This window comes from Humulus lupulus, chromosome 5, assembly GCF_963169125.1.
Source record: "Humulus lupulus chromosome 5, drHumLupu1.1, whole genome shotgun sequence".
NCBI classification, from domain to species: Eukaryota; Viridiplantae; Streptophyta; class Magnoliopsida; order Rosales; family Cannabaceae; genus Humulus; species Humulus lupulus.
In genome coordinates this window covers 222139854-222151832 of record NC_084797.1, presented here as the reverse complement: position 1 = coordinate 222151832, position 11979 = coordinate 222139854, and positions in this window count along the sequence as shown.

Genomic DNA, 11979 nt, shown 5'->3' with positions numbered 1-11979 from the left:
TGACCTAGGGGTAAAATTGTCATTTCACCCCTAGGATAGATATAACCTTATTTAGCTGAAAGAGGTGATGGAAAAACAGAGTATCTTTGAGAGTTCTTCCGTACCTCCTTTTTCTCTCTGTTCTTTGTGGTTTCTGAATCAATTTTGAGGATTCAAGCTTAGGAAGAAAGCCTTGGGAGTTTGGAAGTGTGTTCCATCATTTAAGAGCTTCATAAGCCAAGCTTTGGGTAAGTTTCTAACCATGGTTTCTCTGGTTTGCTCTGTTTTAGTTTTGTTTTGCAGCTGAGTTTTCTAGGGTGAATTCATGGGTTTTGTTGGGAGTTTTGGCTAGGGTTCCCATGCTTGTGATGTTTGGGATGTGTTGGGATGGTTTTTGGGTTTACTTGGCATCAAGAATAGCCTTTAGAAGCTTGGGAATCGAGTTAGAATCGAAGAAGATGAAGAAGGTCGGTTCAGGGGAGTTTTGGGCTGGAGGTAGCGCTACAGCGCCCACCCTAGGGTGCTATAGCGCTCCTCAGGAGGGTTTCTAGCACTTGGGCGGTTCTGAGTTTAGCGCTGTAGCGCTAGGGGTTGAGCGCTGTAGCGCTACCCTGTTCCTTCCAAACCCAGTTTTGATTGTTTTTAAGGGTTTTTGACTTGGGGTTTCAATCCTTAAGGCCCGGGATCGATTCTACTCACCGTGTGGGCATGTTTCGAGGTCCCGAGGATGGTGCTTAGGTTAAGACCCTATTATTGTGGATTCTCATTAATGGAGGTTATAATTGGTTGTGATTAGGTAACCGCTAAGGAACTAAAAGACCGATCGTTCTCAGGGGTCGTCTTTATCATACTTCTCGCTCGAACTTGAGGTAAGAAAACAATGTATGGATACAGCTGCACCCTGTACAGGTATATGACATGCATGGTTTGATATTGAGGTTTGTTGGTTGATATATGTAAACATGGATTGCATATTAAATGCTAATGAATGCTGGTTACCTGTGTAAGACACTGACTAGTCAGGGACCGACTCTAAAGTCGACGATCACGCATTGAATGGCTCTATGGCATTATTGCGGGACCGACCCTAAGGTCGAAGAACTTATAAGCGCTTGCCTGGTCTACGACCAGATGACTTTAGCCAAGGTATATGACCCCGGTGACCGTTTGTCACGTGGCTAAGGGACGTTGTCCATAGTTTCGACTCCAGAGTCGTGAGGAAGGTTATGTTGGTGACCAATCACCATGCACCTGTCCTGAACACACTTATGAACGAAACACTTATCGATTAAGCCCTGGTGACCCTATCGTCACATGGCTAGAGGGAGCGATGCTCATCACTGTGACTTTCGGCTATTGTCACCTATTTGCTGGACTGATAGTCCTGGATGATTATTATGATCGTTGTTGATATTATATCATGTTTTATCATGTTTTCTTGCTGGGCCTTGGCTCATGGGTGCTATGTGGTGCAGTTAAGGGAAAGGAGAAGCTTGGCCAGCCCTGAGTGGAGATCTTGGGCGGTGTCGTGTACATACAGGGCCGCTTGACCGCCACGGTCAAGGAGTTCTCAGAGGGACTAGGGGTTTACCCTATTTTTGCCGTTTAGGCCGGCGGAGTTTGTAACTTTGGAACTGTAGCGACTCTTTTGTATTACGAACTACTTGTAAACATTTTAAAAGGCTCATGAGCAGTTCATTTACTTAATGAAATGTACCCTTTCCTTTTTACTAGTTTTCTACCTTAACCTGATAATGACGCTTAGATCACGTTTTTAACCAAAGGACTCGGGTAACGGGTCAAATTTCCGGTTCACCGTTTTCCGTAACTGTTCTGGGGTAGCCAGGGCATTACAACTTGGTATCAGAGCGATGTCAAGGTTAGGGTTCCTGTAGACTGGCTGGGTATGTGCACACATCACCGAATATAAGCTCGACTCACGGTTTGGTAACTATTTATGTGGTTACATGTATAATTGTGTAAATGTCACATATATGCTTTACCTGTGTTCATGAGATATTATATCTTCAGCAAATGTGTACTGATTAGTACTGAGATTGCTGGCGCCTGCTTATTAGTATGGTTGTTATGAGTTATTATGTGATACATGCTGAGTGCTGAATGCTATGAACATGTATCTGCTTGTGAATATTGAATGACTATGGAACGTGGTAATTGTCTGTTGTTCTTGGACCGTAAGGCGGCAAGAGGTTTAGTTATTACTACCTGACTGGCCGTATTGATTATTGTTTCAGTAAGGTATCAATGACAGAATGAACTCAGGACAGATAGACATGTCAGCTGGCCAGAGTGATCCGAGCCTGAATAATAACAGTCAGGGTCAAGAGAATGACCAATCTCAGGTTCCACAGCCAGCACCTGCAAACTGGCAACAGTTGTTTGATAATTTGCAGGCTATAGTGGTAAAACAGGGAGAGGAGCTTTGTCTGCTAAGACAGCAGCAAGCGCCTGTAGTGGCCAGTGTTGCAGGGGCACCTTCTGTGTCGGTGCCAGTTATTGGGCCACTGCCTGGGGTTGAAAACAGATTGGAACCTCTTTATGAGCGGTTCAGGAAACAGCAACCTCCTGTGTTTGAAGGCAGTGCTGATCCCACCAAAGCTGAACAATGGATGAGCATGCTTACCACTATGCTTGACTTTATGAGGGTAGTTGGTAATGAGAGGGTGACCTGTGCTGCCTATATGTTTCGGGAAGATGCCCGGATATGGTGGGAAGTGGTTGGCCAGACCAAGGATGTTAATCTCCTGAGCTGGGAGGAATTTCAGACCTTGTTTAATGAAAAGTATTATAATGATGCCATTAGAGCGGCGAAGGCTGATGTATTTATGAGGCTACTTCAGGGAAACTTATCAGTAACCGAGTATGCCTTAAGGTTTGACCGTTTGGCAAAGTTTGCCAAGGAGTTGGTGCCCACTAATGGGACCAGGAGAGAGCGTTTCTTACAGGGGCTACAGCCCAGGTTAGCCCGAGATGTGCGCATCACCACTGTGGCAGGAGTCACTACTTATGCACAGGCGGTGGAGAAGGCGCTTACAGCTGAAACTGCAGAGATTAAGATCTGGCGTGAGAGTGCAGCCAGAAGGGATTTCAGGAGGCCAAGTCCTCCATTTGTGGGTTCTGGTAGGGGTGTTGGCCCCAGTGATCAGAAGAGGAAGGTCCCTGATACCTTCCCAGTTCCAGGTCCTGACAGGAGACCTCGTGGTGTTACAACAGGTCGTCCTGGGGGCAGTGAAGCCTGGAGGTCTTATCCCGAGTGTCCTAGATGCAAGAGGAATCACTTGGGAGAGTGTAAGGCAAGGGCCTGCTTCTCTTGTGGAGCAGTAGGTCATCTGAAAAAGGATTTCCCTAAGGCAAGAAAGGAAGAGCCCAGGAAGGTAGACAGCTCGGCCCCAGCGCGAGTGTTTGCCTTGACTCAGGCAGAAGTTGAGGCTTCCCCCTCAGTTGTTACAGGTCAGCTTATTAGTGCAGGAACTGCTTATAATGTATTGATTGACTCAGTTGCTACGCATTCTTTTGTTGCTAGTAGTGTTATTGATAGATTGTGTAGACCTTGTGATTTCTATGCTGTGGGGTTTGGTACTTTATTACCCACTGGGGAGCTGGTTGTATCCAGAAGGTGGGTCAGATCTTTGCCAGTGATAGTGGAGGGCAGAGAGTTGTCAGTGGATCTTATAGAGTTGGTTATGACTGACTTCGATATGATACTGGGTATGGATTGGTTAGCCAAGTATGGGGCAACCATTGACTGCAGGAGGAAAATGGTCACCTTTGAACCTAAAGGTGAGGATCCTTTTGTATTTGTTGGTGCTGTGCACGGACCCCGTATTCCTATGATTTCGGTATTGAGGGTTAGGGATTTACTGCAAGGGGGTTGCATTGGATTCTTAGCCAGTGTGGTTGATACCACTAAGGTCGTGCCAGTGAGACCAGAGGATACTAGACTTGTGTTTGAGTTTCTGGATGTGTTTCCAGAGGATTTGCCAGGGTTGCCACCACACAGAGAGATTGAGTTCGTTATAGAACTGGCCCCAGGGATGGAGCCAGTGTCTAGAGCACCATACAGAATGGCCCCAGCTGAGTTGAAAGAATTAAAAGTACAGTTGCAAGAGCTGTTGGATTTGGGTTTTATCAGACCTAGCTTTTCACCTTGGGGTGCGCCAGTTCTGTTTGTGAAGAAGAAAGATGGTTCTCTAAGGATGTGTATAGATTACAGAGAACTGAATAAGTTAACAATTAAGAATCGATATCCTTTGCCAAGAATAGATGATCTGTTTGATCAGTTGCAGGGTAAGACGGTATTCTCCAAGATCGACCTTCGTTCTGGTTATTGAGGGTTAAGGAGGGAGATATACCGAAGACCGCTTTTCGTACTAGGTATGGGCATTATGAGTTTTTAGTTATGTCATTTGGATTGACTAATGCCCCTGCTGCTTTTATGGATATGATGAACAGGGTGTTCAAAGATTATCTAGACCAGTTTGTGATCGTCTTCATCGATGATATTCTGGTATATTCTCAGACTGAGTTAGAGCATGAGCAGCATCTGAGGTTGGTTCTACAGAGATTGAGAGAGCACAAATTATTTGCAAAGTTCAAGAAATGTGAATTCTGGTTGTCTCAGATGTCCTTCCTTGGGCACATTGTCAGTAAGGAGGGGATTAAAGTGGATCCATCAAAGATTGAAGCGGTCAGAGATTGGCCAAGGCCAAAGAATGCTTTTGAGATTAGGAGTTTCCTTGGATTGGCAGGGTATTACAGGCGTTTTGTGGAGGGGTTCTCCAAGATTACTACTTCGTTGACTGAGTTGACACGCAAGGGTCAGAAGTTTGTGTGGTCAGACAGATGTGAGAACAGCTTCCAGGAGTTGAAACAGAGGTTGATTACAGCTCCAGTTCCGAGTCTTCCTACAGACCAAGAAAAGTTTGTGATATACTGCGATGCTTCTCATCAGGGTTTGGGCTGTGTCTTGATGCAATTAGAGAGAGTTATAGCCTATGCTTCTCGTCAGCTGAAGGAGTACGAGAAGAGGTATCCTACTCATGATTTAGAGTTAGCAGCGGTGGTCTTCGCTTTAAAGATATGGAGGCACTATCTCTATGGAGAGAAGTGTGAGATTTATACAGACCACAAGAGCCTGAAGTACTTCTTCACTCAGAAGGACTTGAACATGAGGCAGAGGCGTTGGCTGGAATTAGTGAAAGATTACGATTGTGAGATTTTGTATCACCCGGGGAAAGCCAACGTGGTAGCTGATGCTTTAAGCCGGAAGGGTCCAGGACAGATTCATGGTATTAGGCTGATAACCAGAGAGTTGGCTGATGATATGACCAGAGCTGGTATAGAGTTGCTGGTGGGCCAGTTGGCCAATGTTACGCTACAGTCTACGCTGCTAGAGAGGATTAAAGAGGGTCAGTTGAGTGATCCACAACTGATCAGGATTAGAGAGGATGTCTTGGCTGGAGTATCCAGGGATTATACAGTGTCTGATTTGGGGTTGTTGAGATACAAGGGACGGATATGTGTTCCATTAGACACTGCATTGAGGCGGGAGATTCTGGATGAATCTCATACTACACCTTACTCTTTGCATCCAGGCACCACGAAGATGTACCAGGATGTAAGATCATTGTACTGGTGGCCAGGGATGAAGAGAGATGTAGTAGAGTACGTGGCTAAGTGCTTGACTTGTCAACAGGTCAAGGCTGAGCATCAGAGGCCGGCAGGGTTATTGCAGCCTCTGGATATTCCAGAGTGGAAGTGGGAAGACATCACAATGGACTTTGTGGTGGGCTTGCCCAGGATAGTTGGTCAGCATGATTCCATTTGGGTGATAGTAGATCCCTATACCAAGTCAGCTCACTTTCTACCAGTGAGGACTACTTATACTGTTGACCAGTATGCAGATCTCTATGTGAGAGAGATCGTGCGCCTCCATGGAGCTCCTAGGTCGATCGTGTCTGATCGGGACCCTATATTCACTTCCAAGTTTTGGAAGAGTTTACAGACAGCCATGGGTACACAACTGAAGTTCAGTACAGCTTATCATCCTCAGACAGATGGGCAATCTGAGAGGACGATCCATATATTAGAAGACATGCTGCGAGCATGTGTACTGGATTTTGGTGGTTCATGGAGTAAGTATCTACCTTTGATAGAGTTCTCCTATAATAACAGTTATCAGTCTACCATCGGTGTTGCACCTTATGAGATGCTATATGGTAGAAAGTGTAGATCTCCCATTCATTGGGATGAGACAGGTGAAAGGAGATACTTAGGTCCTGAGGCAGTTCAGAGGACCAATGAGGCTATTGATAAAATTAGAGCTCGGATGCTTACTTCTCAGAGTAGAAAAAAGAGCTATTCAGATCCCAAACGCAGGAACGTAGAGTTTCAGGTAGGAGACTATGTTTTCCTTAGAGTCTCGCCATGGAAAGGGGTGAGAAGGTTTGGGAAGAAAGGCAAGCTGAGTCCCAGGTTTGTAGGTCCATTTGAGATCCTGGAGAGGATTGGTCAAGTGGCTTACAGGCTAGCTTTGCCTCCGGCGTTGTCGGCCGTGCATAATGTATTTCATGTTTCCACTCTTCGGAGGTATGTATCTGATGAGAGTCATGTTTTGAGTTATGAGGATCTGGAGCTTGAGCCAGATCTCTCCTTTGAGGAGCAGCCTGTTCAGATACTTGATCAGAAGGATAAAGTCCTCAGGAACAAGACAATACCTTTGGTTAAGGTGTTGAGGAGGAACAGCAAGGTCGAGGAGGCGACCTGGGAGCTGGAGTCTGATATGCGGAGTCAGTATCCCGAGCTGTTCAGGTAAATTTCGAGGATGAAATTTCTGTAAGGAGGGGATAGTTGTAATGCCCCGGATTCCCTAATGTGGTTTAACGGCTGGATTTGTAGGCCGGGAGGGCCATAATTGTTTAATTATGCTATTTAATGTGTTTATGCATGTTTATGAGAATTATATTATAATATAATGTTAATTGTATGCATGTCGATGATATATGTTGAGACCACATTATGATGTGGGTTTGTTCGAGCTGTTCGACATGAGACGATCATAGATTATTAATTAGCGGTTTAGCCACAACAGGTTTAAGTGCCGGGACTTGGGTTGAGTCTCGGGGGTGATTTTGATGATTAGAGCGTTACCGGGAGATAAAGGGTAACGGGATGTGAATTATTGGTGTTTATGATTTTTGAGAATAGCGGGAATTAGAGAGCGTTAATTATGATTAACGAGTTTGGAGAAAAGTACCAAAAATGCCCTTGGGAGTCTTTAGAAACCATTAATTGACCTAGGGGTAAAATTGTCATTTCACCCCTAGGATAGATATAACCTTATTTAGCTGAAAGAGGTGATGGAAAAACAGAGTATCTTTGAGAGTTCTTCCGTACCTCCTTTTTCTCTCTGTTCTTTGTGGTTTCTGAATCAATTTTGAGGATTCAAGCTTAGGAAGAAAGCCTTGGGAGTTTGGAAGTGTGTTCCATCATTGAAGAGCTTCATAAGCCAAGCTTTGGGTAAGTTTCTAACCATGGTTTCTCTGGTTTGCTCTGTTTTAGTTTTGTTTTGCAGCTGAGTTTTCTAGGGTGAATTCATGGGTTTTGTTGGGAGTTTTGGCTAGGGTTCCCATGCTTGTGATGTTTGGGATGTGTTGGGATGGTTTTTGGGTTTACTTGGCATCAAGAATAGCCTTTAGAAGCTTGGGAATCGAGTTAGAATCGAAGAAGATGAAGAAGGTCGGTTCAGGGGAGTTTTGGGCTGGAGGTAGCGCTACAGCGCCCACCCTAGGGTGCTATAGCGCTCCTCAGGAGGGTTTCTAGCACTTGGGCGGTTCTGAGTTTAGCGCTGTAGCGCTAGGGGTTGAGCGCTGTAGCGCTACCCTGTTCCTTCCAAACCCAGTTTTGATTGTTTTTAAGGGTTTTTGACTTGGGGTTTCAATCCTTAAGGCCCGGGATCGATTCTACTCACCGTGTGGGCATGTTTCGAGGTCCCGAGGATGGTGCTTAGGTTAAGACCCTATTATTGTGGATTCTCATTAATGGAGGTTATAATTGGTTGTGATTAGGTAACCGCTAAGGAACTAAAAGACCGATCGTTCTCAGGGGTCGTCTTTATCATACTTCTCGCTCGAACTTGAGGTAAGAAAACAATGTATGGATACAGCTGCACCCTGTACAGGTATATGACATGCATGGTTTGATATTGAGGTTTGTTGGTTGATATATGTAAACATGGATTGCATATTAAATGCTAATGAATGCTGGTTACCTGTGTAAGACACTGACTAGTCAGGGACCGACTCTAAAGTCGACGATCACGCATTGAATGGCTCTATGGCATTATTGCGGGACCGACCCTAAGGTCGAAGAACTTATAAGCGCTTGCCTGGTCTACGACCAGATGACTTTAGCCAAGGTATATGACCCCGGTGACCGTTTGTCACGTGGCTAAGGGACGTTGTCCATAGTTTCGACTCCAGAGTCGTGAGGAAGGTTATGTTGGTGACCAATCACCATGCACCTGTCCTGAACACACTTATGAACGAAACACTTATCGATTAAGCCCTGGTGACCCTATCGTCACATGGCTAGAGGGAGCGATGCTCATCACTGTGACTTTCGGCTATTGTCACCTATTTGCTGGACTGATAGTCCTGGATGATTATTATGATCGTTGTTGATATTATATCATGTTTTATCATGTTTTCTTGCTGGGCCTTGGCTCATGGGTGCTATGTGGTGCAGTTAAGGGAAAGGAGAAGCTTGGCCAGCCCTGAGTGGAGATCTTGGGCGGTGTCGTGTACATACAGGGCCGCTTGACCGCCACGGTCAAGGAGTTCTCAGAGGGACTAGGGGTTTACCCTATTTTTGCCGTTTAGGCCGACGGAGTTTGTAAATTTGGAACTGTAGCGACTCTTTTGTATTACGAACTACTTGTAAACATTTTAAAAGGCTCATGAGCAGTTCATTTACTTAATGAAATGTACCCTTTCCTTTTTACTAGTTTTCTACCTTAACCTGATAATGACGCTTAGATCACGTTTTTAACCAAAGGACTCGGGTAACGGGTCAAATTTCCGGTTCACCGTTTTCCGTAACTGTTCTGGGGTAGCCAGGGCATTACAACTTGGTATCAGAGCGATGCCAAGGTTAGGGTTCCTGTAGACTGGCTGGGTATGTGCACACATCACCGAATATAAGCTCGACTCACGGTTTGGTAACTATTTATGTGGTTACATGTATAATTGTGTAAATGTCACATATATGCTTTACCTGTGTTCATGAGATATTATATCTTCAGCAAATGTGTACTGATTAGTACTGAGATTGCTGGCGCCTGCTTATTAGTATGGTTGTTATGAGTTATTATGTGATACATGCTGAGTGCTGAATGCTATGAACATGTATCTGCTTGTGAATATTGAATGACTATGGAACGTGGTAATTGTCTGTTGTTCTTGGACCGTAAGGCGGCAAGAGGTTTAGTTATTACTACCTGACTGGCCGTATTGATTATTGTTTCAGTAAGGTATCAATGACAGAATGAACTCAGGACAGATAGACATGTCAGCTGGCCAGAGTGATCCGAGCCTGAATAATAACAGTCAGGGTCAAGAGAATGACCAATCTCAGGTTCCACAGCCAGCACCTGCAAACTGGCAACAGTTGTTTGATAATTTGCAGGCTATAGTGGTAAAACAGGGAGAGGAGCTTTGTCTGCTAAGACAGCAGCAAGCGCCTGTAGTGGCCAGTGTTGCAGGGGCACCTTCTGTGTCGGTGCCAGTTATTGGGCCACTGCCTGGGGTTGAAAACAGATTGGAACCTCTTTATGAGCGGTTCAGGAAACAGCAACCTCCTGTGTTTGAAGGCAGTGCTGATCCCACCAAAGCTGAACAATGGATGAGCATGCTTACCACTATGCTTGACTTTATGAGGGTAGTTGGTAATGAGAGGGTGACCTGTGCTGCCTATATGTTTCGAGAAGATGCCCGGATATGGTGGGAAGTGGTTGGCCAGACCAAGGATGTTAATCTCCTGAGCTGGGAGGAATTTCAGACCTTGTTTAATGAAAAGTATTATAATGATGCCATTAGAGCGGCGAAGGCTGATGTATTTATGAGGCTACTTCAGGGAAACTTATCAGTAACCGAGTATGCCTTAAGGTTTGACCGTTTGGCAAAGTTTGCCAAGGAGTTGGTGCCCACTAATGGGACCAGGAGAGAGCGTTTCTTACAGGGGCTACAGCCCAGGTTAGCCCGAGATGTGCGCATCACCACTGTGGCAGGAGTCACTACTTATGCACAGGCGGTGGAGAAGGCGCTTACAGCTGAAACTGCAGAGATTAAGATCTGGCGTGAGAGTGCAGCCAGAAGGGATTTCAGGAGGCCAAGTCCTCCATTTGTGGGTTCTGGTAGGGGTGTTGGCCCCAGTGATCAGAAGAGGAAGGTCCCTGATACCTTCCCAGTTCCAGGTCCTGACAGGAGACCTCGTGGTGTTACAACAGGTCGTCCTGGGGGCAGTGAAGCCTGGAGGTCTTATCCCGAGTGTCCTAGATGCAAGAGGAATCACTTGGGAGAGTGTAAGGCAAGGGCCTGCTTCTCTTGTGGAGCAGTAGGTCATCTGAAAAAGGATTTCCCTAAGGCAAGAAAGGAAGAGCCCAGGAAGGTAGACAGCTCGGCCCCAGCGCGAGTGTTTGCCTTGACTCAGGCAGAAGTTGAGGCTTCCCCCTCAGTTGTTACAGGTCAGCTTATTAGTGCAGGAACTGCTTATAATGTATTGATTGACTCAGTTGCTACGCATTCTTTTGTTGCTAGTAGTGTTATTGATAGATTGTGTAGACCTTGTGATTTCTATGCTGTGGGGTTTGGTACTTTATTACCCACTGGGGAGCTGGTTGTATCCAGAAGGTGGGTCAGATCTTTGCCAGTGATAGTGGAGGGCAGAGAGTTGTCAGTGGATCTTATAGAGTTGGTTATGACTGACTTCGATATGATACTGGGTATGGATTGGTTAGCCAAGTATGGGGCAACCATTGACTGCAGGAGGAAAATGGTCACCTTTGAACCTAAAGGTGAGGATCCTTTTGTATTTGTTGGTGCTGTGCACGGACCCCGTATTCCTATGAAAACTCGAAGCATAAGGATTCGAAAGCTTACCAAGAAAGTGATCGTAGAGATGGAAAAAGGGTCTTCGGAAATCAAAGAACTCTCGGGCTGAATCTTGAAAGTGCAAAAGAACGGTCTCCGGAGAAGTTCAGAGCTCTGGTTTTTAGGGTTTCTTCAGAAGGCAGTAGCGGAAGATTTCTGAGATGTTATATAAGATTGTCTGTGGCATTAAAAAGGTGTAATCATCAGTTTCCCTTTTTCGAAGTATAGGGAAGCGGAATGGCCGTCGAATTGTTACTGGGGAACCGAAAAGTAATGATTGGACAGGGGTAGGTTACTCTTCCCAAGAGCACACGACGGGTTCTGTAATGCCCCGGATTCCCTAATGTGGTTTAACGGCTGGATTTGTAGGCCGGGAGGGCCATAATTGTTTAATTATGCTATTTAATGTGTTTATGCATGTTTATGAGAATTATATTATAATATAATGTTAATTGTATGCATGTCGATGATATATGTTGAGACCACATTATGATGTGGGTTTGTTCGAGCTGTTCGACATGAGACGATCATAGATTATTAATTAGCGGTTTAGCCACAACAGGTTTAAGTGCCGGGACTTGGGTTGAGTCTCGGGGGTGATTTTGATGATTAGAGCGTTACCGGGAGATAAAGGGTAACGGGATGTGAATTATTGGTGTTTATGATTTTTGAGAATAGCGGGAATTAGAGAGCGTTAATTATGATTAACGAGTTTGGAGAAAAGTACCAAAAATGCCCTTGGGAGTCTTTAGAAACCATTAATTGACCTAGGGGTAAAATTTTCATTTCACCCCTAGGATAGATATAACCTTATTTAGCTGAAAGAGGTGAT